Genomic DNA, 27,887 nt, shown 5'->3' with positions numbered 1-27,887 from the left:
TTGTGATGAAAATATCAAGTCATAAAGAAATTAAAGAAGCATCAGCAAAGGGAGACTAGGACAGGGGTTCATTCATGGTAAATTTTCATTTTATTTGTCAGATTTTAGAAATCAGCTGTTGTAATGCATATAAAGAAAAAAATAAATGTTTAAGTATTGTAAGAATTTAATTTCAGAGAGTGTGCACTCTTACTTTTTTTGGGTATCATCCTATGTGTAATTATCAACCAAATGAGAATAAAATATTATTCTCTTTTTAACATAATTTCCATGCTTGCATCATGTACAATGTAGTAAAATTAACCACCTTAGCATGAGTTATCTCTTACTAACTAGATATTTCATTTAAGTGTAATGGCGTAAGGAACATGACATTAGGTTGTTATAAGGGTAGTTTATGTAAACGCTTTCCATGGAAAAAAAATTTAACCTGGGCCTGAACTATGGATCAGTAAACTCCAGGTTATTTGGAAGAATATGCTTCTTATCTTGAGGCAGAAAATGCACTTTATCTTCAGGAAGCCTACATATAAGTTTTTGGCTCATATCCCTAAAGTACCCTGTTTCACTTCTGTTCTATTTGCTTAGTCTGCCTAATTTGAAAAAAAGTTTCCCTTTTCAACACAAGTGCTATTTTAATAACTCCCTTAAGGATCCAGGGAGAGAGAAAATCATCAGTCCAACTTCCTCTATGGCTTCTGTGGCGGAGAAATGAGCCTGTTAAACAGTCTATGTTGATACCAAACACCTAAGGTCACTGACGGATCAGAGCAAGAGAAGGAGAGGAAGACCGTCTCTAACAATGTGGGAGGTGGCGGCTGTGAATGAGGCCTGCGGACTCATATCTTTGTCAGCCACACATTGTTGAAAGTGGGAATCTTGGGATGAAGCTAGAACGAACTTCTTTGGAGCAAAAGCTGTCATAGAAACTGAACAGTAGAATCCCTCATTTGTAAGTAAGGAAGTTGATGGCCGAAGAAGGTATGTTTTATATGACAAGTTTGTGAAAGGTATTATACGGTTCTGAGTTTACAAAAATCTGAGCCCATTGCTCTTTCATTTTGTCCATCCAACTGGTTAAAATTTAAATAGCATTTATTTATCAAGAGTCTATTTTGTGCCATTAATTTCCTTATTGGAAATTACCAGTGAGCCACAAAAACCCTGTTCCTACCCTCATAGAAGTTACTTTATGTGAATTAGATCGACAGATATTTGTGTAGTAGCTATTAAATAGAATTTTCAAAGAAGGCTTTAAAATACTGTGAATATTTTTCCTTCAAACAGATGGTACATTAAATCACCAACAGTCAGAAACTCATTTATCCATTTTCCTCTAACCCTTAGGCCAGTTGAAAAAACAAATCTTGCAATAAAATTATGCTATTATATTCCAAGTTGAAAATTTTAAAAACTTCTATTTCTTGAGAAGTCCAGAATTGTCTTCCAGTAAAACCATTATAAAAACCAATATGATAACGAAATAATTGGTAAAGACTTTGACTTCATGGAAGTTTTTCCTCCATTGAGCATTTGACTCCCATGCATAAAAGGCAGAATGATAAGGAATGAATAATAACATCTTTGGAGCATGTTGCATTGCTTGAGCAAATATAAGAATGCAAATTAAAAGCATGCCTCAGTTTTACACCTCACAAATTATGGTGGTGGACACAAATTCCCTGGCTCCAAACAATGAAAATTTGGTCACTGTGAATCAAATGAGGAATCAAAATATCCAAAGCTGCATTTTCAGTTAGGCAATTTTGTCTATAAACTGTTCAAATTACATAGAAAGAATGATCTCAGAATTGAAAGCAATGATTTTGTCCTTAATTACTTTAATATTTAGCTTAATTTTCTGTTTTCCTTGTCCTCTAAAGATAATTACAGTGAACTACCCCCACTCTATTCCCACCACAAACATATGGAAACAAAGCAAAGATTCACAACTCTAAGGAATGGCTTGTCTATAGAGATGGAAGGAACAGAACCCTGAATTAGCTTCCCACTTTCCACTGACATATTAGCCCAGTGATACTGACCTCAGTTCCAATATTGTGTGTAGCTTTGTATGTTCTGCTTTTGTGTATTTTCTTAGACAATAAAACCAGGGTGTTCCAGATGCTCCAAAGGAAGGCTTGATAACATATTTACAGCATGCAGCCTGGATAATAATGTGAGTTTGTGGATGAGACAATGTCAAAGATTGTTATTACCATGAAGAAAAATAGAGCGGATCATTATCAGAACCACTGATGCTGCTAGAAAAAAAGAGTAGAAGGAGTATAAGATTTTATTTGCATCTGTATTTTACTTCGTGTTGATGAGTATATTATATAGGAACAAACTATTCATTTTAAGATTGCTTAGGCATTTTTGGTGTTTCACTGAAAGAAACAATACAAAGCAGGTAATTGAGAAATGTACCTATAAGAAAATGATTTATATCTGGGATATACTTAATTCTAAGGAGTACCTGATCAAGTGTTATTCCCATAACACTTTTTAAAATAATGATAACAGATGGAATTATGATAATGATTCTACACTAAAGGCATATTATTTCCCTTAATAATCTTTAAACTTCCTAGAGTGTAATGCGCAGTGAGCAGTAATCTTTCTTAGGTTAGACCACGCACAGTGTTGTTTTCAACTTGTTTGCCCAATTTGGCAATATTATCCCTACTGCACATGTCAGATGTGGTCTACCAAATAACAATTAATAATATTAGGAATGCTTCTTAATGAGGAGGTTGATGAAAATGTTAAGGGAGAAATCAATGGGAGTCATACAATGAAATACAATGGATATAAATTTTCTATAAATTAAGACAAAAAAATTTAAGATGGTGGTAGGACCTAGATGAATATTTTATTAGTAAATCAATCCCATATGCACAAAAATCTAAATGATAGGCTATGGGGGTTCAAATACTAATTTTTAATTTCCTCCTAACTATGACATTTTAAAACCCTGCACTAACTCTGTTCTCTTTTGTTTTGAATTTCTCTTCTATTAGTGATCCTCTTGTGCCTAATTCACACTATTCATGTCCACATTATCATGTTCTTGGCTGACCATACCCTTTAATTAGTATCCATATTACTGTGCACAGAGAATTCTAAGTCTCTAAATATTCAAAGTTTACAATAATTATATGTTTTTCAGTCATACTTTTCAAAAGGGTTATTTTGCTCTAAACACCATTTTTAAAATACTGCCATCAGTATGTTTGTGTGTGTTAAGAGGGACAATTCATAATTTCTCTAATAAAAAAACCCAAAATCTCAGTGTCTTAAAACAATTTCTAATTTCATAGTTTAATGAAGGTCAAGTGACTCTCTGAGGCATCTCCTCCATCCCTTTTTCCAAATGTTACATTTCATCTTTCTTTTTATACATAGAATGCCCTCACTTTTGCCCTAAGAGTGACAACACAGAATTTCATCATTCAGTCTCCATAGATCAAATCCAGAATCTCCAGTTTATCCACAGTTTTTCTCATCAAGTCTAGATAGTTCTTTCCTGAAAAGCGACCTATGAATAATTATAGACAAATTATTGCATGCATGTGCATTCACACACACCCCCTAAATATACAAGGATGTAACAGGGGAAAAAATAACTGGAATGAAATCTCCTGCTTGGAAAGGGAAAGAATGAAGGGCATGCAGAGTTTCGGCTCATCTGATTCTTGAAATCCACAGAATCTGTATAATGATACAAGTATCCAGACTTCTTCCACTGTATGGCTTTGTCATATCGTAATTCTTTGAATTCACCGCTGAGGACTGAGGCCAATATATTATGCAAGAGAATAGAGGACATTTCAAAAACCAGGCTTAAAATGTCATATTCCTGTGGCCAGAACAAAGTCACACTTAGCACCAAGAGGTAACTGGTAATATATTCTTCATGTGTGATGAGTGGAAAAATGAATTGGTTTGAGGAAAATAAAATTATATCTGCCACACCAGAATCACTTATGTTTCTTCACCCGGGACTCTACAGTCCTGCTCTTTTTTTCATCTGAAATCACCATATTGTTCCATCTCTACTATGCTTTCTTCATCAAAATGAGATTAATATCTTTAATATAACTCTTTATTGCTGGAGTAATAAATTCATGATTGAATCTAAACTGGGGTTTAAACCTAAACTTAGGTTCTTAATCCTGCCTTAGACAGTAACAAGAAAAAAACCAGGATGCTTTTTGTGTAACATCATCAGTATCTTCTCTGACTACAGTGGCAAAGGGGGTTTTAGAATTTGGAATTTATCTGCCCTTATCTAGAAAATAGCAGAAGTGGTTAGACAGGTTTCTTACCTGAATTTGGCTATTAGTCAAAGTTCAAATTATCTAGAATTATATCTGATAAAATGTTAGTTTAGTCTTTTGGGTCAGATAAATATGCTCTTTCTACTCCACATGTGTGTTTTTCACCCAGTGTTGAATGCATTGGCTGTGAAAAGCATATCTACAATTTGGTCCAAACCATTTCCTCTCTTATAATCTTTCTTTATGTTAAAAGATACACTGAGCTAGATTAGAATTTTCAGGAGTTTACTTGATTAGATAGATTTTAATCCTGCAGTGGCCAAATCAAAAGTGACTAGCAGTACTCTGCCGACTGGAGTTAGGGGAAATGCTTTCATAGGGCAGGGCAGACGTGGAAGCACAGCGAGAACGTTGATTGGCTGTAGCTTAAGTCATTGCCTTATTTGGGAAAGCCTAGTTTGCTGTTTGTGATTATTGGTTCTTAAATTTTTTTTTCTGAGATATGAATGCATTTACAGAATTGACTCTGGCGTAGGTTTCGATTTGCTTATATAGGCCACCAAGGCATTAGTGCCACCTCAGTCTAATGACTTCTTGTTTAACTGCTTTAACATGTGCAAAGATACAGGCACAATATTAACAACAACAAAAAGAGATGAAATCATTATTTTTAAGTTTGTTCGTATTGATCACACGGTTATGTGTAGAGACATTTCCTAAGACATTTAAGTAACTGTGCTACCCTATAAAATACATGCTCTTCTGTGTTGAAGTGTAAAAATGAATGAGTGTAATCTACTGAACCAACAATAATTTATCCCTAGACAACAGACCAGGGGTCATTACTTGATGTCATTCAGTCATATGCGTTGTCTAGCACAGGCTTTTCTGAATTGAGCAGGTGTCCAATCTTTGAAGTAGGGAGTAAGCATCAGGATTAAGTGCTTTAAAAACAGCAGTGACAACAAGAAGTCATTTTTATACCTAATTGGAGGTTATATCTTGGAGAATGCAATGTTGAAGTTAAGCTTTGTTCTGATATTCTGAACATAGAATCACAGCAGATCTTAATCCTGTGCTAAAATTCTCTACAGTGCTTTGAATGGAAACACTTTTGCATTTTCCAAAACACTGAATTAAAAAAAAAGAAAAACTTCTAAATGATATTTAGATAGCTAAGTGATATCAAAGATAATCTGAAAATTAAACCTACTTCTTTATTTATATTCAGTCCATCTGAGCATAGCTTAAATTTTTCATCTAATGTCCATCCGACAGCCTCAACCAATTCTGAATAAATCTCACTGTGAACAAATATTTATAAACTCTGGTAATAGCATGAGACAAATCAGTTGTCTTAACCCACAATTTGGATAGTATGTCCTTGAAATTACTATACTTCTTCAAAAAAAGATCTCAAGATATTTATATACTTTCTACTTAGGAGAGTTCACAGTTTTAGTTGAAAGAAATAAATTCAATAATTAGCCTTATCCATTTTCCTACGTGTTTATTTAGTCTCTAGAAATTTTTGTATTATAAAATTTGTCATTCAAAAACCTTAAGTTTCAAGAAATCGAAACATACATTGGGAAAAGGAGGAGAGTCTGTTAGGAAAATACAAGGGTGCGGGACCAAAGAAGATGACACATTTTCTTTTTCACACACATGTTCCTTCTCCTTTCCTTGCTCAGTCCGTAAAGGAACTTTTTCTACTTCACAGTACACATGGTATGCAAAAAGCAACCCAAACCATGGCTTATACCTCAAATTCACTTTATGTAATCCCAGCTAACTAGAAGAGCTAGGGAAGAGATTTTACAAGAAGGGGGTGTTTTGGATAAAATTCGTTCAAAAAAAAAAATACAAAACAAAAACAAAGAAAAAATCACTTAATTTTTCCATAGAAAGCTTGAAACTCACTGTCAAAAGCAAATCTAATTTTGTCTTCAGTTCTTCTTCCTCATAATACAAACTTTAAAGACTGCACAGATTTTTTTATAGCTACATATATATGCAGTCTTACATAGAAGCACATATACATGTCAGTTTTATTAGTTCTAACCAAGAATAGCTTTGAAGGAATTTTCCTGGAGTGAGAAATAGAAAGTTTAGTTGGAACTAAAATTAAATAAAACAAATGGATTAAATCTATTCTGGGCAATTTTTTGAAGCAGTTTATGTATTTTATTGAAAAATGTCACATCATAGCTCAACAGATTGTTTTGTGTTAATCTACCATATTATTTCAACAGAGGTACTGGTTTCAAAAAATATTGCTCCATTTAAATGCTAATATAGATACCGCTATGGAGGTCTCTTAAAGATTATGGGTTCTGAATACTCTAGTTATAGAACATTTGGCCTTTATAGATAAAGTTCCTTTACTTCAGTTAAAACCCTGTATCTATAAAGGGAAAATGACTTTGTCACTCTGTTGATTCCTAATATTATTAAATATTTATTAAGATTCAATAGTACATTAAGCATTTATAAAGTAAGAATAGAATAATGTTTACTTTAATTAACCTAGTATCTGAAGTCTCTTAAGGGAGATGGATATACATTACACACGCTTATGTGTAGCTTTTCTGGTCACAGATAGGATTCAGAATCACAGTAGCTCAGGTGTGTCATCTTTTATTATTATGGAATTAGAAAAAAACACAATTTACCTAAGTCCATGATAGTAAGCTCCTTAAACTGTAGACAGATATGTCTTTGAGCTTGCCCTTACTGCTTGCACAGTTTTGTTCTTTCTAATTTTTATTTTGATGTTTATTCCACTAAACAATGTTGATATCCACATTGATCAAAAAGCAGTATGTATATTTATGGCTCACATTAAGATGATATAATTTCTGTGTAACGTATTGAATCACTAACTGTTAGAGCCTCATGAGCCTTCTAAGATAAACATTCACTTTGCCAGAAAAATTTTATGGCTTAGAGAATTTAAGGTCCATTGACAATCCATTGCTTTTATCAACCTGTTACGAGTTATGAGGAGAGACAGACAAGTGATCTTCCTTCTATTGTTGAAATATTTCCTATACTTATGTGGTAGATAGTTCACCCTTTATAGTGAAACATTTCTCATTGATTTCAGGGTTAAATGTTACTGTTTTAATGTTAATAATATAGAAATACACATAGACCAAAGACTAGAAATAAATTTCTATTCTTACTGTTTCTAATCCGATAATGGGAGAGTGGGAATGACTCTTCAGTAACTACCATGTGCCAAGAGATGACTCAGCATTCTCCTAACAGTCTTCTCTTTGAATCACTGTGAAATCAGTGCAATGGAGCATGATACCATTTGGCCTCCACATGACAGGAAAGGGTTATTTGCCTATTAAGTTTGCCTTTGTTCTTTTCTTATCAGGCTGTGATATGTCCAGTGGAACCACTTGGTATCCAAACGCAAATATAGAGACAGAAATCACCTGTTGTACTTGGTGGTGAAGATGGTGATGATGATGACAGATGTGGTGGTGGGAATGATGATCATGTTATATAACATTGATCTAGGACCTCCTATATGCTAAGCATTGTTCTTATTAATTTAAATGTATTATCCTATTATTTATCACAATAGTTTTATGAAGTAGCTACTATGGTTATCCTCTTTTTTACCTCATATATAGAGAAGGAAAGTACCTATATTCAAACACTGCACATCTTACTGTAACATCCTCTTTCATCCCATTTATAGAGTGTACACTCATATTTATTAATACTCTATCAATATATATGACATATATCTTATATACTTACATGTTTATGTATATAATGTATCATATGTTTATTTTAAAGAGTTTACAGTTAATTTGAAGATCTCAAGAAATAAGTTATTGAATTCCAGTTTGAGATCTCCATTTTTATATCACCAGTAGAGAGCATCTATGTGTACTATCTTGAAGTGATCACTCTTTTTTGTGTGTGTGTGTATGTCAACTGATTTTTTTTTTAAATAGATCTTTATTGGAGTATAACTGCTTCACAATACTGCGCTAGCCTCTGTCACACAACAGAGTGAATCAGCCACGTGCACACATATATCCCCATATCCCCTCCCTCCTGAGCCTCCCTCCCACCCTCCCTATCCCACCCCTCTAGGTTGTTGCAAAGCACCGAGCTGAACTCCCTGTGCTATGCTGCTGCTTCCCACTAGCTATTTTACATTTGGTAGTGTATATGTGTCGATGCTACTCTCACTTCACCCCAGCTTCCCCCTCCTCCCCGTGTCCTCAAGTCCATTCTCTATGTCTACGTCTTTATTCCTGCCCTGCCACTAGGTTCATCAGTATCATTTTTTTTTTTTTTTTTAGATTCCGTATATATGTGTTAGCCTACGGTATTTGTTTTTCTCTTTCTGACTTACTTCACTCTATATGACAGACACTAGGTCCATCCACCTCACCAGAAATAACTCAGTTTCGTTTCTTTTTATGGCTGAGGAATATTCCATTGTATATATGTGCCACATCTTCTTTATCCATTCATCTGTTGATGGACATTTAGGTTGCTTCCATGTCCTGGCTATTGTAAATAGTGCTGCAGTGAACATTGTGGTACATGACTCTTTTTGAATTATGGTTTTCTCAGAGTATATGCCCAGTAGTGGGATTGCTGGGTCATATGGTAGTTCTATTTTTAGTTTTTTAAGAAACCTCCATACTGTTCTCCATAGTGGTTGTATCAATTTACATTCCCACCAACAGTGCAGGAGGTTTCCCTTTTCACTACACCCCTTCCAGCATTTATGGTTTGTAGATTTTTTGATGATGGCCATTCTGACTGGTGTGAGGTGATAACCTCATTGTAGTTTTGATTTGCATTTCTCTAATAATTAGTGATGTTGAGCATCCTTTCATGTGCCTCTTCGCCATCTGTATGTCTTCTTTGGTGAAATGTATATTTAGGTCTTCTGCCAATTTTTTAATTGGATTGTTTGTTTTTTTGATATTGAGCTCCATGAGCTGCTTGTATATTTTGGACATTAATCCTTTGTACGTTGTTTCATTTGCGAATATTTTCTCCCATTCTGAGGGTTGTCTTTTCATCTTGTTTATGGTTTCCTTTGCTGTGCAAAAGCTTTTAAGTTTCATTAGGTCCCATTTGTTTATTTTTGCTTTTATTTTCATTACTCTAGGAGGTGGGTCAAGAAAGATCTTGCTGTGGTTTATGTTGGAGTGTTTTTCCTATGTTTTCCTCTAAGAGTTTTATAGTGTCTGGTCTTACATTTAGGTCTTTAATCCATTTTGAATTTATTTTTGTGTATGCTGTTAGGAAGTGTTCTAATTTCATTCTTTTACATGTAGCTGTCCAATTTTCCCAGCACCACTCATTGAAGAGGCTGTCTTTTCTCCATTGTATATTCTTGCCTCCTTTGTTGTAAATTAGTGGCCATATGTGCATGCATTTATCTCTGGGCTTTCTATCCTGTACCATTGATCTATATTTCCGTTTTTCTGCCAGTACCATACTGTCTTGATTACTGTAGCTCTGTAGTGTAGTTTGAAGTTGGGGAGCCTGATTCCTCCAGCTCTATTTTTCTTTCTCAAGATTGCTTTGGCTATTCGGGATCTTTTGTGTTTCCATATGAATTGTAAAATTTTTTGTTCTAATTCTGTGAAGAATGCCATTGGTAATTTGATAGGGATTGCATTGAATCTGTAGACTGCTTTGGGTAGTAGTCATTTTCAAAATATTGATTCTTCCAATTCAAGAACATGGTATATTTCTCCATCTGTTTATGTCATCTTTGCTTTGTTTCATCAGTGTTTTATAGTTTTCAGAGTACACGTTTTTGCCTCCTTAGGTAGGTTTACTCCTAGGTATTTTATTCTTTTTGTTGCAGTGGTAAATGGGAGTGTTTCCGTAATTTGTCTTTCTGATTTTTCGTTGTTAGTATATAGGAATGCCAGAGATTTCTGTGCATTAATTTTGTGTCCTGCAACCTTACCAAATTTGTTGATTAGTTCTAGTAGTTTTCTGCTGGCATCTTTAGGATTTTCTATGTATAGTATTATGTCATCTGCCAACAGTGACAGTTTTACTTCTTCTTTTCCAATTTGTATTCTTTTTATTTCTTGTTCTTCTCTGATTGCCATGGCTAGGATTTCCAAAACTATGTTAAATAATAGTAGTGAGAGTGGACATCTGTATCTTGTTCCTGATCTTAGTGGAAATGCTTTCAGTTTTTCACCATTGAGTATGATGTTTGCTGTGGGTTTGTCATATATGGCCTTTATTACGTTGAGGTTGGTTCCCGCTGTGCCCACTTTCTGGAGAGTTTTTATCATAAATCGGTGTTGAATTTTGTCAAAAGCTTTTTCTGCATCTACTGAGATGATCATATGGTTTTTATTCCTTAATTTGTTAATATGGTGGATCACATTGATTGGTTTGCATATATTGAAGAATCCTTGTATCCCTGGAATAAACCCCACTTGATCATGGTGTATGATCCTTTTAATATGTTGTTGGATTCTGTTTGCTAGTATTTTGTTCAGGATTTTTACATCTATGTTCATCAGTGATATTGCTCTATAATTTTCTTTTTTTGTGATACCTTTTTCTGGTTTTGGTATCAGGGTGATGGTGGCTTCACAGAATGAATTTGGAAGGGTTCCTCCCTCTTCAATTTTTTGGAAGAGTTTGAGAAGGATGGTGTTAGCTCTTCTCTAAATGTTTGATAGAATTCGCCTGTGAAGCCATCTGGTCCTGGACTTTTTGTTTGTTGGACAATTTTTAATTACAGTTTCAATTTCCTTACTTGTGATAGGTCTGCTTATGTTTTCTAATTCTTCCTGGTTCTGTCCTGGAAAATTTTACCTTTCCAAGAATTTGTCCATTTCTTCGTGGTTGTCCATTTTATTGGCATATTGTTGTTTGTAGTAGTCTCTTATAATCGTTTGTATTTCTGTGGTGTCAGTTGTGACTTCCCCTTTTTCATTTCTAATTTTACTGATTTGCATCCTCCCTTTTTTTCTTGATGAGTCTGGCTAAGGGTTTATTAATTTTGTTTATCTTATCAAAGAACCAGCTTTTAGTTTTATTGATCTTTGCTATTGTTTTCTTCATTTCTATTTCATTTACGTCTGCTCTAATCATTATGATTTTTTTTCCTTCTACTGACTTTGGGTTTTCTTTGTTCTTCTTTCTCTCATTGCTTTAGGGGTAGGGTTAGATTGTTTATTTGAGATTTTTCTTGTTTCTTGAGGTGAGATTGACTTGCTATAAACTTCCCTCATAGAACTGCTTTTGCAGCATCCCGTAGGTTTTGGGTCGTCTTGTTTTCATTGTCATTTGTTTCTATGTATGTTTTTATTTTTTCTTTGATTTCTTCAGTGATCTCTTGGTTACTTAGTAGCACACTGTTTAGCCTCCATATATTTGTGTTTTTCACACTGTTTTTCCTGTAATTGATTTCCAATCTCATAGTGATGTGGTCAGAAAAGATGCTTGATACGATTTCAATTTCCTTAAATTTTCTGAGGCTTGATTTGTGACCCAAGATGTGATCTGTCCTGGGGAATGTTCTGTGTGCACTTGAAAAGAAAGTTTATTCTGCCCCTTTTGGGTGGAATGATCTATAATTATCGATTAAATCTATCTGGTCTATTGTGTCATTTAAAGCTTGTGTGTCCTTATTTATTTTCTGTTTGGATGATCTGTCCATTGGTGTAAGTGAGGTGTTAAAGTCCCCTACTATTATTGTGTTACTGTTGATTTCCCCTTTCATGGTTGTTAGCATTTGCTTTATGTATTGAGGTGCTCTTATGTGGGTGCATAAACATTTATAATTGTTTATATCTTCTTCTTGGATTGATCCCTTGGTCATTATGTAGTGTGCTTCCTTATCTCCTGTAACAGTCTTTATTTTAAAGTCTATTTTGTCTGATACGAGTATTGCTACAACAGCTTTCTTTTGATTTCCATTTGCATGGAATATCTTTTTCCATCCCTTCACTTTCAGTCTGTATGTGTCCCTAGGTCTGAAGTGGGTCTCTTGTAGACAGCATATATATGGGTCTTATTTTTGTGTCCATTCAGCCAGTCTGTGTCTTTTGGTTGGGGCATTTAATCCATTTACATTCAAGGTTATTATCGATATGTATGTTCCTATTACCATTTCCTTAATTGTTTTGGGTTTGTTTTTGTGAGTCCTTTTACTTCTCTTGTGTTTCCTGCCTAAAGAAGTTTCTTTAGCGTTTGTTGTAAAGCTGGTTTGGTGGTGCTGAATTCTCTTAGCTTTTGCTTGTCTGAAAAGCTTTTGATTTATCCATGGAATCTGAATGAGATCCTTGCTGGCTAGAGTAATCTTGGTTGTAGGTTTTTCTCTTTCATCACTGTAAGTATATCCTGCCACTCCCTTCTGGCCTGCAGAGTCTCTGCTGAAAAGTCAGCTGATAACCTTATGGGGTTTCCTTTGTATGTTATTTGTTGTTTTTCCCTTGCTGCTTTTAGCATTTTTTCTTTGAATTTAATTTTTTTTAGTTTGATTAATATGTGTCTTGGTGTGTTTCTCCTCGGGTGTATTCTGTATGGGACTCTCTGTGCTTCCTGGACTTGGGTGACTGTTTTCTTTCCCATGTTAAGGAAGTTTTCCTCTGTAATCTCTTCAACTATTTTCTCAGACCCTTTCTTTTTCTCTTCTTCTTCTGGAACCCCTGTAATTTGAATGTTGTTTCGTTTAGTGTTGTCCCAGAGGTCTCTGAGATTGTCTTCAATTCTTTTTGTTCTTTTCTCCTTATTCTGCTCCTCAGCAGTTATTTCCACCATTGTGTCTTCCAGCTCACTTATTCGTTCTTTTGCCTAAGTTATTCTCTTATTGATTCCTTGTAGTGGATTTTTCATTTCACTTATTGTGTTGTTCATCTCTGTTTGTTTGTTCTTTAGTTCTTCTAGATCTTTATTAATCATTTCTTGTATTTTCTCAATCCGTGCCTCCATTCTATTTCCGAGATTCTGGATCATCTTTACTGTCATTTCTGTGAATTCTTTTTCAGGTAGATTGCCTATTTCCTCTTCATTTATTTGGTTTTGTAGTTATTTACCTTGCTCCTTCGTCTGTGACATATTTTTTTGCCGTCTTATTTTTTTTTTTTGATGAGTGGGATTGTGTTTCCATCTTACTGGTTGTTTGGCCTGAGGCTTCCAACACTGGAGTTTGTAGGCTGTTGGGTAGAGCTGGGTCTTGGTGCCGAGATGAGGACCTCCAGGAGACCTCACTCTGATGAATATTCCCTGGGGTCTGAGGTTCTCTGTTAGTCCAGTGATTCGGACTTGGAGCTCCCAACTCAGGCGCTTCGGACTGACCCCAGGCTCATGAACGAAGATTCTGCAAGCTGTGTGGAGTGGCAAAAAAAAAAAAAAGCAGGGGGAGAACAATAACAAATTTAAAAAAATAAAATTAGACTAGGAAACTAACATATATGTTAGAAAGAATATAAAAATAAAAATATAGATGAAACAACAACCAGAATGTAAAACAGAACCACAATAGTAAAAGAGAGGAGAAGGGAAAAAAAAGGTGGAAAAGGCCTTGGCTGTGGAGGGCGGGGCCTAAGCAGGGGCGGGGTTTGGGTCGTGGGCGGGTCCTATACTTAGGACCCCCAGGAATGAAAAAGGCCCTGGGGGGTGTGGGGGGAGGGCCTTAGGCTCAATTGAACAGAAGGGGCCCAGATGTGCTTCCCGCCTTTGGTCTCAGAGGGTGGGGGCCCCACCTGGGAGCCCAGCAACTTCCTGGGCTTGAGTGGGCAGGGCAAACGTCCTCGGCTCCTCTCCCTCTCCTCTGGTCCTGGAGGGCCCCTCCTGCCTGCCTCTCCTCCCGCCTCCCTCCTATGTTCCCAGGACCCACGTGGCCTGGAGGGGGCTTTAGAGGGCAGGGGACCTGGCCTGGGAGCTCAGCAGGCTTCTGAGGCTCGAGTGGGCAGGGCCAAGCCCTCCACTCCTCTCCCACTGCTCCGGTCCTGGAGGGCCCCTCCTGCCTGCCTCTCCTGCTCTTTCCCAGCTTCCCTCCCATGCCCCCAGGACCCACGTGCCCCAGAGGAGGCCTCTGAGGCTGTAGGACCCGGCCTGAGAGCTGTGCAAACTTCTCCGGCTGATTGGGCAGGGGATACACTGGGCTTGCTCCCCCATGATCTGAGCCCCCAAGGGTCCCTCCAGGCATGGGAAACACTCCCCCCCCCTCAGCCACCCCTCAGGGGTGCCGGTCCTGTCCGACCTCCACTTCTCCTTCCCCTTTAGTCCCCCCACATCCTACCAGTTTGCTTGGGGGTTCCTTCCATCACCTTGGGTGTCAAGGTCCCCCACCAGCATCCTGCAGGCACCCTAGTGGTGGGGAGACACGAACTCCGCGTCTTGCCACACCGCCATCTTGACTCTGCACCTGAAGTGATCAGTCTTAATAAGGTTCTCATACACTGTCTTTAAGGGCTGTAGGTGAGAGCATTCTGTTTAATATAAAATGTTATGGCCGCCTTAATTTATTTATGCAAAGTAATAAACAAAGACCATGGTGCAATTTCCAATAATTTACACTTTCAGTCATTTTCCTTCTTAGACAATTTTATATTTACATTTTAAATTATTTTGGGTTAATTTAGTGACTCAGTTATTCATTTCACAATGTTTGGGAAAAAATCAGTGGTCCAAACATCTTATAAAAGTATATATTGATATGAACTGACTCTAAGTCAGACTAGATTAAAATGGGAGGTTATTTGGAAATTTCCTAACATTTATATAAAGTGAGTTGCACTTACTTTATCTTCAGTGTAGCCTGAAATGAGAATTTGCTATATAAAGAATATTACTTGCTAAGATTAGGGTAGTTTGACTAGATGCAGCATAAATAGTTAGGTATTGCAGGCTGTTTAAAGAGACAAGTTCAATGATTGAAGACAATCATCTACTTTTACCTTTTCCCCAGCAGGTACATATGCTCCCTCTAATACAAATCATGTAGTTCTTGTTATGGACTGAATGTTTGTGTGCCCCACTAATTTATAAGCTGAAGCTCTAACCACCAGTTTGGCTATATCTAGAATTGGGGCCTTTAAGGCAGTGAGGTTAAATGAGGTCACAAGGGTGGGTTCCTGATCTGATAAGATTAGTGTCCTTAAAAGAAGAAATATGAGAGTGTTCCCTGCTCTTCTCTGTCTTTCTCTTTCACTCTCCCTGAGTGCCCAAAAAAGAATTCATGTGAGAACACAGTGAGATGGCAGCTACCCCCAAGATGGGAAGAATACTCTCACCAGAAACTGACCATGCTAGCATGCTGACCTTGGATTTCTTGCCTCTAGAACTATGAGAAAGTTAATTCCTGTTGTTTAAACTACCTAGTCTGTGGCATTTTGTTGTCTCAACCTGAACAGAGTGATACAGTTTCTAAATATGATTTTTCCCCTGTTTCTTTTCATATCACTGTACAGTAAAGCATTTTTGTACTAAAATTATTGGGGCAATACCTTGGGTTGTATTTAGATTTTGTCTTTCATTTCAATTTAGTTCCCAGAGTTATTATGTTTGACCTTAGCATAGTATTCAGGGGATATAGGCATTGCCTGCAGACTGTGAGAGTTTTACCTCCTTAGAAGAGGTCATCAAAAAGATGTGACTGCCAGCTGACCTGCAAGCTGGACTGGGCCATTGGAGGCTCCCCACTCCTTCCCCTGTCCCTGGAATGTGTGTTCCGCTTGCCTTCCCCAGTCCCAGAAGCTGTTCCAAGGAAACAGCTTTGAGATGGAAGTGTGATGTTGAGACTGTCTGGGCCTAGGTATGTGATTGAACCTCGTTAAGGCCTCCTGTGTATGTGACTGAACCCAGTTAATCTTAATTTTTAAGATTCTGGTGGGCAGGTGTGGAAATCTGTTCATTTTGCAGCTGCCTAATATAGGCCTCATAAGTAAATTCCCTTGCTTTTTAAAATTAGCAGCCACCAATCTGGAGTGCTCTGCCTCTCTCTTAAGTGTCTCTGCCCACTGCATAGGGGACCAGTTTCAGATTACACCTGGGAAGCTCCCATGAACCAGCATACCTAGAGACGTGTATCTTTCTTTTTAAATCCTTAGCTCATTTTTTAAATTGTTTGATCAAATCTTTTCAAAGTCAAATGTGAGAAGTCAAATAGTTAATATTTAATTGTCCCTCCAAAGCTTTGTAATAGAAAAATAGAAATGAGAGATATTTATTTCCAAGTTTAGAATAGGGTTAGGATGCTGAAGATCATTGGGTTATCTTCTCACATAAATTGCATACTTGAAAAAATATCCTGGAACTAATTTAGATAGCAAGGTATTTCTGAACACAGTTATACATTCACCTCTTAAGCTCCAGTTCAGATTTTACTATTGCATGTGGGCAACAGAGGACTTAAAGCAGATCTAGTCTGGCAAGGCCAGCATGAGGCTTTCCTATATTGGTTGTGAAACTGAATATTTAGACATTTCAGTTAGTTATTTTATATTGTTACCTCTTAATAAACAGCTTCTAAAAGTATATTCTACTTCTGAAATAGTCTTATTTAAATAAGAAGGAAGTAGGTCTTTACTCTTATTACTAAGGCACTGGCAAATCTTAAGCAACCTGAGAAGTCTTGATAATCTGTATGAACAATATTTTTTGAGAATACTTATTTAGAGAGATTACAATATTGGAAAGCTCCTAAAGAGGTCATTAAATTCTTAACCTATACTAGACAGAAAGGTGAAGTAAGATTTCAATATATTGACTAGAGAACTCTAGGCTGTTAATGCCAATGTTATAGCTGTGACATTATATGAGACCTTATCATCTTTATTCACTGTTATACTATAATTAGTATAGCTGTACCATTAGGATAGTAAGGATTAATTACACAGGCTATCAGTATTCTTTGTAAATAAATGATCACTTATTTATAGGTGTAGTTAATATGATATTGATTCGCCAGCTCCTTGTGGAATCAGTGTCAAATCTCGACATTAGTCAGGTAAAGAAATTTTTCCTCAAGGATACAGCCTAAATTAGTGAATGGCTTAATATTTTCTGATTTTATACAAAACTACTTTTACAAAGTTTGACGGATTATAATTTAGATTAAACTATTTAATGGATTCTGGAGGTGGAAGTTTTTCATCTTGGTTGAGGTTCTCTCTGGAAGTATCTGCCTTTGGAGAAATTAGATTCCATTAACTGTCTGATTCATTTAACCTGCAATTCTCAGAAAACAAACACATTCGCCATCACCAGAGGCTGAATGTTTGAAGAAGAGACCACTTTGGTTTTATAAGCCTGTGGATTTTTTTCATCTGCTCAGTGTGCTTAGGTAAACTGTATCTATTTACTCTCTGTGCCATAGAAGGACTGTAAAAAATGCTTCCACTTTTTGGAACTCATCCAAATTAAAGAAATAAAGTTTCCATGGAAATACAGCCGACTCCAGTCAGCTATGTGCTCCAGTATATCTGTGTTTTCTAACTTGTTCTCCATTCTAAATATGCTTTTCTTCTCTGAAATGCCTATCTCCTTTGTGCGTACAGTTATTTAGTGGTCCTTTATTTTATCTGCCTGCCAAAATCCACAGAGAAAGGAAACGTGCCATCCTTACAACTTGCGTAGGCAAGTTTTGAGATTTTGCAACTACAGTTGTGCATGTATTGAACGCTCCCCTGCCTTCTCCTGCATTTGCATGTGGAAATTGCATGCTTTATTCAATTCCCTAAATAATTCAACTTTGGGGTGGAAAAAACAGATGCTGAATTGATATTAGCAACTTGAATGTATATTTACTGACTTTTTACGTGAAGTCATTGTAAAAGTCAAGAGAATATCAGAGATTCTCAGAACTTTATGTTTAGGCCACTTGAAAAATGTTCCAGGTTCTTCTCTTGGTTCCTTCTGTTTTCTGCTCCACATTGAATGTGAAGAATGTTAAAAAGCCAACATTCTGCTAAAAAGCAGTTACCTTCATGAAAAGAGCTTGAATAGATATCTAAATGGACTTACATATGCTCATTTACATTATATGAATTTTCACTAAAATTATACTTTTAAATATACTACAGGTTTATAAATCCTGAAAATAACTGGCTTTGTCACCTGGAAAGTTTCTCTTCAGTAACCATGCCCTCCACATGTATACTGCATAACCTGAGAAGATACAGAGTAGATAATGAGAGATACTTTACACCAAAGGAAAGAAAAATTAGAAAAAAAACCAATGATCATACTCATATTGTTTTCTTCATTTTATAACCTTTCTATAAGATTCTTGAAAATTACTACAAAATATAAAACTAAGAGTAGGCTAAAACATGAGAACTGCAAAGTCAAGATCATGATGTAGGAATCTCTGTGTTAGTTCAGGATAGTTGAGTTATGAGGGTAAGATAAAGCCAAGTGTGGAGTTAAGGGCACTAAGCTATGCAAGCTATTGCCTCCCCCCAGGATCTTTTTCCATAAAACCTCCTAAGATCACTGAGAAGACTGATCTCCTGTACTAAATTCACCAGTGGATATTACTGACCTGACTTGGTAGTTACTGTGGAAATTCTAACAGCTTACATAAGGTCTCTCATTGGAGAAATTTATCTTTTCTGACAGCCACATAGTATTGTGACCATGAAATAATGGGATATAAAAGGGTCTGTCTTCATATACTTGGCAGTGAATTCTTTATAAACATCTCCCTATTCTGTGGTGATGGGAAAACGAAACAAAACAAAAACTCAAGATTTTGGGGGCTGGTTTTCACTCATGCTTTATTGATTACTGTTTTATGAAAATTGGCCAAACCTTTATCTCTTTGGATTTCAGTTTTGTATTATATAAAATAGAAATTAATAGTCCTTGTTTTTCTTTGTACTTCACAGGAATTTTGTAAGTAATCAGAGTTTTTAAAGTTTGTGTGTATGTGTGTGTGTATGTATGTGTGAATTAAAATATTTTGAAACATGTAAACATCTAAATGTTAGGTAAGAGAAATAAAAAATAGCCCAAAAGGAATATTTTCTTTCTATAGGAGGGTCATTTCAATTTTAATCTTTTTAAATCTTTTGATTTTATATAGTACTGTACATTTATTCTTCATGCCCAAGTCAGTCAAACTGAACGTGATTTTATTGAGTGTTTATAGCATGTGTATACTGGACTAGGCTGGCCTTTTTTAAAATTTAATGTCTGCACTTAGTCTGTACTTATGCTTTCTATTTTGCTGGAAATGAGATTCTCTTTTTGAAACTGTGACACTGGTATTTTGATCACATCAGGCATCTTGCTTCTTTTCTATCACACTGCTATTTGCTTTACAAACATGGTTGTTTCTCAGCTCCCACAGCTGTACACTCCACTTGCTCTATCATTTTAGGTCATTACAATTTTAAACACAGGGGGCCTTGACAAATCCATTCATGAAAGGTATGTTTCTTATTTTGTTCTATTCTTGTATTCACATCCAGGAGATAAATGTTATCCCTCCTCTTGAACTTGGAAACATGGGGAATATCCTCCTTCATTCTCCTCTCCAAATCTCACTAGGTTTAGAGAATGTGGTGTTAATAGAAGGTATTTTCACCATCAGTAACATTTTGGAGGTTGAGTGTCCTTGTCATTTTAATTCAATCTGAGGAAAGATGGAATATTTTCCTTCTTGAAAAGATGGGCAACTAGTATCAGAATTACATATAAGTAAGTTGCTTTTCAAATATTTTCAAACAGCATGCTCTAAATGGTAATATTAAACACTATATAGCTATCCCGAAGGTGGATTGCATATATCATCATTAAAACTAAGACAGGTATAATAATAAATATTGCCTCATATAGATAAGGTCCAGAAATGTCTGTAGTGTTGGGGGTAGTCATCGCCTGGAGTATAGGGGTTTAACATGGCAATTCTGATATATACTGGAATCAACTTTGAAAAAAATAATTTGTTCATAGATGATGTATGTTCATAGGAAATGCTAAGATATGCATTTAATAAGTGGTTACTGTGTTTCCTATACTAAGTGTTTTTTACATGGTATATTATATAATCTTAGGTGTTATGTAAAAATAAGTTTTATAACACCTATTAAACACCTATTTTTATTTATTTTTTTAACATCTTTATTGGAGTATAATTCCTTTACAATGTTGTGTTAGTTTGTGCTGTATTACAAAGTGAATCAGCTATATGTATACGTATATCCCCATATACCCTTCTTCTTGTGTCTCCCTCCCACTCTCCCTATCCCACGCCTCTAGGAGGTCACAAAGCACCGAGCTGATCTCCCTGTGCTATGCAGCTGCTTCCCACTAGCTATCTGTTTTACATTTGGTAGTGTATATATGTCAGTGCTACTCTCTCACTTCGTCTCAGCTTACCCTTCCCCCTCCCCTTGTCCTCAAGTCCATTCTCTACGTCTGCGTCTTTATTCCTGTCCTGCCCCTAGGTTCATCAGAACCATATATATTTTTTTTAGATTCCATATATATGTGTTAGCGTATGGTATTTGTTTTTCTCTTTCTGACTTATTTCACTCTGTATGACAGACTCTAGGTCCATCCACCTCACTACAAATAACTCAATTTTTGTTTCTTTTTATGGCTGAGTAATACTCCATTATATATATATGCCACGTCTTCTTTATCCGTTCATCTGTTGATGGACACTTAGGTTGCTTCCATGTCCTGGCTATTGTAAATAGAGCTGCAATGAACATTGTGGTACATGACTCTTTTTGAATTATGGTTTTCTCAGGGTATATGCCCAGTAGTGGGATTGCTGGGTCGTATGGTATTTCTACTTTTAGTTTTTTAAGGAACCTCCATACTGTTCTCCATAGTGGCTGTATCAATCTACATTCCCCCCAACAGTGCAAGAGGGTTCCCTTTTCTGCACACCCTCTCCAGCATTTATTGTTTGTAGATTTTTTGATGATGGCCATTTTGACCGGTGTGAGGTGATACCTCATTGTAGCTTTGATTAAACACCTATTTTTAAATGAGAGACTCTGAGGTATTAAGAGTCGGTTGAAATTTCCACAGCCAAAAAGATGTAGTCCCCAGATTCAAAGTGAGGAAGAAATTTTGCTCTTATCCACTTAGGTACAGCTTCCTTCATGCCTGAAGTCTATCCTATTTCCTTTATACCTCTTCCTCATGGAGCAGACATAACACAATAAATAAATTAAATGAATTGACTTTCTTTAAAGATTTTAACTTCTCTCAGAATATTTCAGTACATGTACATGTAATGTAGATGGCAGTGATGCATATGGCAGGGTCAAGGTCTGTATCTGTAGGACCAAACTTAAGTGAATATCTGTATTCAGGTGCTTGGTCTACTTCATTTGTCTCTCCATCTAGAACTGGAGTTGACATGCCTGTTACACATATTCCATTTATCTGTCTGATTGTTATTTGTCAGTTTCTCTGTCTAGCAATCTACTTTAATATGCATCTAATGTGATGGTATATATCATTGTTCAACCTCAGAATGCTTGCTATGTCCTATTTCATTTTTCATTTCCTTCCCCATCTAAAAGATTTAATGATTTCTAAAATAATGGCAATGGATGCAATTCATACTCTAACAGGATTAATCTGATATACTTGAGACTATAGTAGTATATATTTTGTTCCTCTTTCCTCTGTTTATTTAATTGTGCTTGTAACATTATGCATGTAGATGTAATACTGAAATCAGGAGTGATTGAATTAAGTATACACTTACTATAAATATTTATTTTCATTGTAAACACATATCTAAAATTTTATAGGCATATTAACCTCAAACAATATGTTATGTCACTATGGTATCATATCTAACTGGTCCTTCATATCCAATTCAGTGGGTTACAATAAAGTGTTTTAAAGGGCATAACTTTTGTCCACAGTGCTTTATCATAAGATTCTAAGAAGCTGATGTAAGCACATTTAGTTGAAGCAGGAGTAAATTCTTGTAATGGCTAGCTTGGGCAGTAGACCCACTGGGGTGTGTAACTCTCTTCCAATGATGACTTACAACCTTGGGCAAGATACTTAAATTTTCTAAAACTCAGTTTTCTCAAATAGAAATCACAAAAGTTGTCTCAAACTGTCACTATGGGATTTCTGCTTCTGGCTATAATGGAGTAATTGCCACCAGATTACTAGACTAGCTCTCCTGAAAAAAAAAAAAAAAACAAAGAATTGTTTTTCAGATGTTGGACATAAGCAGCATTATTCTATGATATCTAAGAAAAGGGAAGTCACTATGATGATCCTACACTTTGCCTGGAGGCACTTTCCAAATTGCAGTGCTGGGAAGTAACGCTGAGGTTGATTGCGGAACCCTTGCAAAGTTATTAAGGTAGAAATTAGACTTCATGGCAGCAAGGTTTGCTGAAATTTGTGTGACAGGGTGTTGAACAGAGAAGAAGGTTCACAAATTCATATAGGAGTCTCTGAGTTTTTGATCATGTAATAAATATATGGTGAAGATACAATGTGAGTCTCCGTAGACTGACAGAGAAAAATTACCTTGGAGCAGTGGAAACTGCACAGTATACTGGGATATGTAAGAATTCCAAACAAGCAGTCAGGAGATATATTTAAACACCACAGGCATTCAGTTAAACCCCTGTAAGGCCATGCCTCAGGATTAAGGTGATTCTCATGAGAGATTTTATAGGCCTACCCTAACTAAACTAAAAATAAATATCCTAAAGATAGAGCTGACCCATTATTAAATTAACTACCTGACCCCCCCCAAAAAAAACTTAAGACAAAATTTATTCTCAACATTATAGCATTTATAATGTCCAGCATACAACAAAAAATTACTAGATATGCAAAGAAGCAGAATAAATCTAACTGTATTACAAATATATGCAACAACCTTATTGACTGGGGTGACAAAAATAGTGCTGACCTAAGTAACCTTGGGAAGGCCTAGAGTCTGTTAGTCCAAAGGCAAATAAACTGGACATAGGCACTGTACACTAACTGATGAAATTTCTTCCATTGAGGGTGCAGGTTAACAATATTGATACTCTATTCATGTACACAGGACTGAAAAAATTGTGTAAATTAATGGCATTTGGTGGGAGCTAAGGTTTTCATTCTTGGAATGGAAATTTACAGATAAGCATGAGCAGGAGGCTAAAATGAGCCATGGGGTAATGAATTCTAGATAGAAACGTCAGAATGAGTTTGTGCATAGTTTAATATAGATGCAGATGGTTACATATAGAAATATATATAGATAAGTGAAAATGCATAATAGTAAACAGGCATATATTTCCATTCTCTTTCAGTTGAAAGAGACTTGAAGCAAAGACTCCAGTAGCAGCAAGCATCCCCAGCACTCAGATCTTGATTTCTAATACCATTCTCCAATAAAAGGAGCCAAGGCTCCTTGGAGAAATGGCTGATTTAGTATTGGTGCCCATAATATACAAAATATAAAAGATGATCATGGAATATGTTATAAAAAACATCGACTCGACCACCACACACATTTATGGGAATATGGCAAAGATGCATATTTGGTGCAACTGAAAGAACTCCCAACATTTTGAGCATAAAGTAAAATTACATAATGACCCCGAATATAAATATCTATGAGTCCATACTGATATGAGTGAGTGATTTAAATATGTAAATAAATGGGGAGAATAAAAATATCTCATGTGTAAAACAATTCAAATAATTTATGTATAGACATATTCTGCCTTCGAGGAAGTTGTGCATAAATCCCCACGTCTTAAGTGTGGACTGCCATAGTAACCGTCTTCTGAAGAGTACAATACAGGAAGTGAGGAAAAAAGAGGAATTTCAGAGTGGAGAAACTTGGCAAACGCTACCTCAGCCATGTGATCAAGGTCAACATAAATTGTGTTAACTCATGTTGATAATATGTACCCTTATTGTGATGTGATGAAAATGGCACTTTACCTTTGTGGTCTTCCTCTCCAAACACATAGCCCTACTGTAATCATGAGAAAAATATCAGCAAAATCCCAATATTGTACCCAAACAGTCCTCCTGAAAACTGTCCAGATCAGCAAAAATAAGGACAATCTGAGAAATTGTCCCAGATGAAAGGAGACTCAGGAAAAAATCACAATCAAATGTAATGTCGTATCTTGGATGGGATCCTGGAACAGAAAAAAAGGCATTAGGTAAAAACTAAGGAATTTGGAATAAACTATGTATTCTAATTAATAACAATATATCAGTGTCACAACCACATGACATGAGTAATGCCAGGCAAGAGCCATCTGTTTGAGGGCTGTCAAACCACAAGACCATGAGATATAATAATTTGTTGTCTTAAACCAACAGTTCATGAGTAACGTGACTGGTTACTCAACAGTAGGTAACTGAAATGGAAGAATCCTCCTACAGGTAGAAAACAAGTGAAAACAACAGCAGCAACAACAAAAACAGCTGCAAAGATCACATACACAAAATTTTAAACATCCAGGAAATAACCCATAATAAGGGAATTCAGATGGCTCAGAGGGTTAATGACCTCAAGAACCTGTGACAATTCAATAATCTGAAAGAATGCATATTATGTAATAGGGCTACGCTAAGGGCAATAAATCAGACTGTCTTTGTATTTTACTGGCGAGATAGGAGCATATTCTAATCAAAGCTGAGGCATGTGAATTATGAACAGTGCTGGCTATATGTTATAAGGAATGCAAAGTATATGACTTGAAGTGAAATAGTATTTAATAAAACTTAGTATCATTTATATTTAGAAGCCAAGGGAGTAACCAAAAGTTCTTGTAATAATCTAATTAACTTGACTATACTAAGTACTTTTACTAGTAGTTTGTTTTATTTTATAGCAATAAACTATGCTAGAATAATAATTATGTATTTAACTATATTATCATTAACTTGCATTGTTTTAAAGTATCAGTTGACTGAAGAGAACCTGCTAGCTTGAGAATATAAACACTATTACACTGTTTCTTGAGAAATGATATTCTGAATATTAGAGAACTAGGTTATAAACAGATAATTAAATGTGAGAATTTTGTTTAATGGGGCTCAATTACCTTATGTGAACAATATAAATCATTTAAGCTTTGTTTTTATTTTTTATTTTTCACTATTTCTTTTTATTTATTTCTTTTTATTATTAACATTTTTATTGGAGTATAATTGCTTTACAGTGGTGTGTTAGTTTCTGCTTTATAACAAAGTGAATCAGCTATACATATACATATATCCCCATATCCCCTCCCTCTTGCCTCTGCCTCCCATCCTCCCTATCCCCCCCCCAAGGTGGTCATACATATTCAAAAAGTCCATGATTATCATCTATGAATAATAAGTAGATATATTTTTAGTCAAATTACCTACTATATAGAGGAGTGCTAAAGTTGCTTATCTTTACAGTGAACTTTCAGTTGCAGGTCAAGCTGTAACTAAGCATCTGCTGTGGCCATATGTTATCGCAGTAGATTGCCACCAGGTGAAATTCGTTATGAGACACACCAGATTCTAAAAACTATCACAGGAGGTGCTGTAATACGTAAGGCTTTCCCCTGCTTGGCCTCCCAGTCGCAATGGAGGAGGTAATTCCACATTTCAGCTAATATTATTTTGGTTCCTGCCATGAAGCTGGAAAATACTTCTTGCAGTATAGAATCTCCCACTTGCATCTAGAAAGTGAGTATAAGATTAAAAGTCGGAGAAAGAATTTACTCACCATGGAAAAATATTTTTGAGGGCTAGAAAACAAAAGTGTAAAGATGACAATATTTTCCTTTTATTATTATTCATGCTAGCCTGACCTTAAGTTTCTCACTTTCAGAGACTCCCAAAGGGTGATTAGATTTTTCAGCTATTTTGAGGCACCCAAGGTAGTTTAGCTACCTTCTATAAACCATGAACATGCTTGATTCAGTTAGGTGCTTTCAGTCCCTTAAATTCTTAGAAGTTTTATATCATACTTAAGCTGTTATGTCTGTTTTTCATGAACATAGATCAGTTTGCTTTTAAGCAAAATGAAGTCTCAGTCTTTCAACAAAGTGTATTAAAATATATTAAGATAATATAAAAGTACAACATTAAGATATTGACCACAAATAATTTTAAAATAAATGCAAGTATGTAATTTTTCATATTTAAGTTTTCAAACAACAGTTTGGCAAAGAAGAGGAATGGAGAATTTGAAGTGTGGAAAACATCAGCATAGCTAAAAGACTATCTTCAAATAGACAGAATGTAGCATTTTACATTTAAAAAGTACATAAAAAGCATGTATCTGTATGTTAAAACAACATCCATTAAATTGCTAATTTTTAAGAGTTAAAGCCCTTTCTAATCTGGTCACCTGGAAGAAGGGAAGTTTATTATGTTTGTATTAATATTGGGAAGATGATCTCTGGTAGACAGAATTCTAAGACACTTCAAGTGTTCTGCCCCCTGATATATGTGCCCTATGGAATTCCCTCCTCTTGAGCGTAATGAACTTGTGCATATGATGGGATGCTATCCATGTGATTAGATCACCAATGAGTTCACTCTGATTTGATCAATAGGGAGATTTTCTTGAGTGGACCTGATTTAGTGAGGCAGACCATTTAAAGGAAAGTGAAGCATCAGAAAGGTGCTCCTGTGTTAGCTTTGAGGACACCAACTGCCATGCTGTGAAGGCCATGGGATAGAGAACAATGAGTGGCCTCTTAGTGCTGAGGGTCTCCATCCTTTAAAATTATAAGGGAATTAATTTTGCCGGTAACCTATGAGTTCGGAGAAGGACTTCAGGTCTAAAATGGGATTGCCGTCCCTGCCAAAGCCTTGATTTCAGCCTGTGGAGACACTGGATAGAGGTCCCTACTATTTGAACTATTTTACTACTTCAGGGCAGGGACTATTTTACAGTAGTGGGGTTCAACTTCTAGAATGTGGCTTCAATGTCAGTTTGGGGGTGGAAGAGATTCATTCACAATCTGGAGAAATGTTTCTCCAAGCTGATGAAGAGCAAGGACTGGGAAGACCCCTATGGTTCCTTGGAGTCCCTTCATTGAGAATTGGGAGGTTGGAAAGGCTGGCTAAGTGAGGTGAAGGCACCTAAAGTGCGTACATTTGCAAACAATCTCTTTTCCAATGTCCTTGCTCTTTGCACTAATAGCACGAAGTAGCAGGGTTTTGGTTTCATTAGGAAGCCCTCAATTACTGGACTTGAAGATTAAGAACTTTGGTGGTCTTTTTTTGAGGTGACAACTAGAATGTGAGAGAGCTGGTTGGCCAGATTAACTAAATTTGGAGTGGACATAGTTCCCCATTCCATCCTGGTCCTTTTTACTGTAAGGCAAAGATCCTGGTTCACCCCATTAATAAATACAGATTTAAAGCTACTTGGGTAAAAATCAACATCTGAAGGAAGACCAAAATTTTCTTTAAAAGCAATCTGAAGTTGATTACAGTAGTCATGAACAGGTTCATTAGATTTTTGTGTACAAGCCTGAATTCTGTTCCAATCAACAAGCTTTGGAAGATCCCTAGGAATTGCTCAGTGAAGTCACCTAGCAATTGCCCACGCCTGATCATATAATATATCAGTGGGCTGGTCTCCCAGTTGTTATTCTTAGAGACCCTTCAGGATTTTCCCAATTA

General features: G+C 36.1%; 1 pseudogene; it reads left to right on the top strand.

Moving 5' to 3' along the window:
• The first annotated feature begins 354 nt into the window (after positions 1 to 354).
• The window catches only part of LOC137758806 (large ribosomal subunit protein eL8-like), a 166,933-nt pseudogene continuing 139,400 nt past the window's right edge, over positions 355 to 27,887 (top strand).

The sequence above is a fragment of the Eschrichtius robustus genome, chromosome 2 (assembly GCF_028021215.1).
Source record: "Eschrichtius robustus isolate mEscRob2 chromosome 2, mEscRob2.pri, whole genome shotgun sequence".
NCBI lineage: Eukaryota > Metazoa > Chordata > Mammalia > Artiodactyla > Eschrichtiidae > Eschrichtius > Eschrichtius robustus.
The sequence above is the reverse complement of the archived record's forward strand: the minus strand, read 5'-3'. Positions and strand labels throughout refer to the sequence as shown.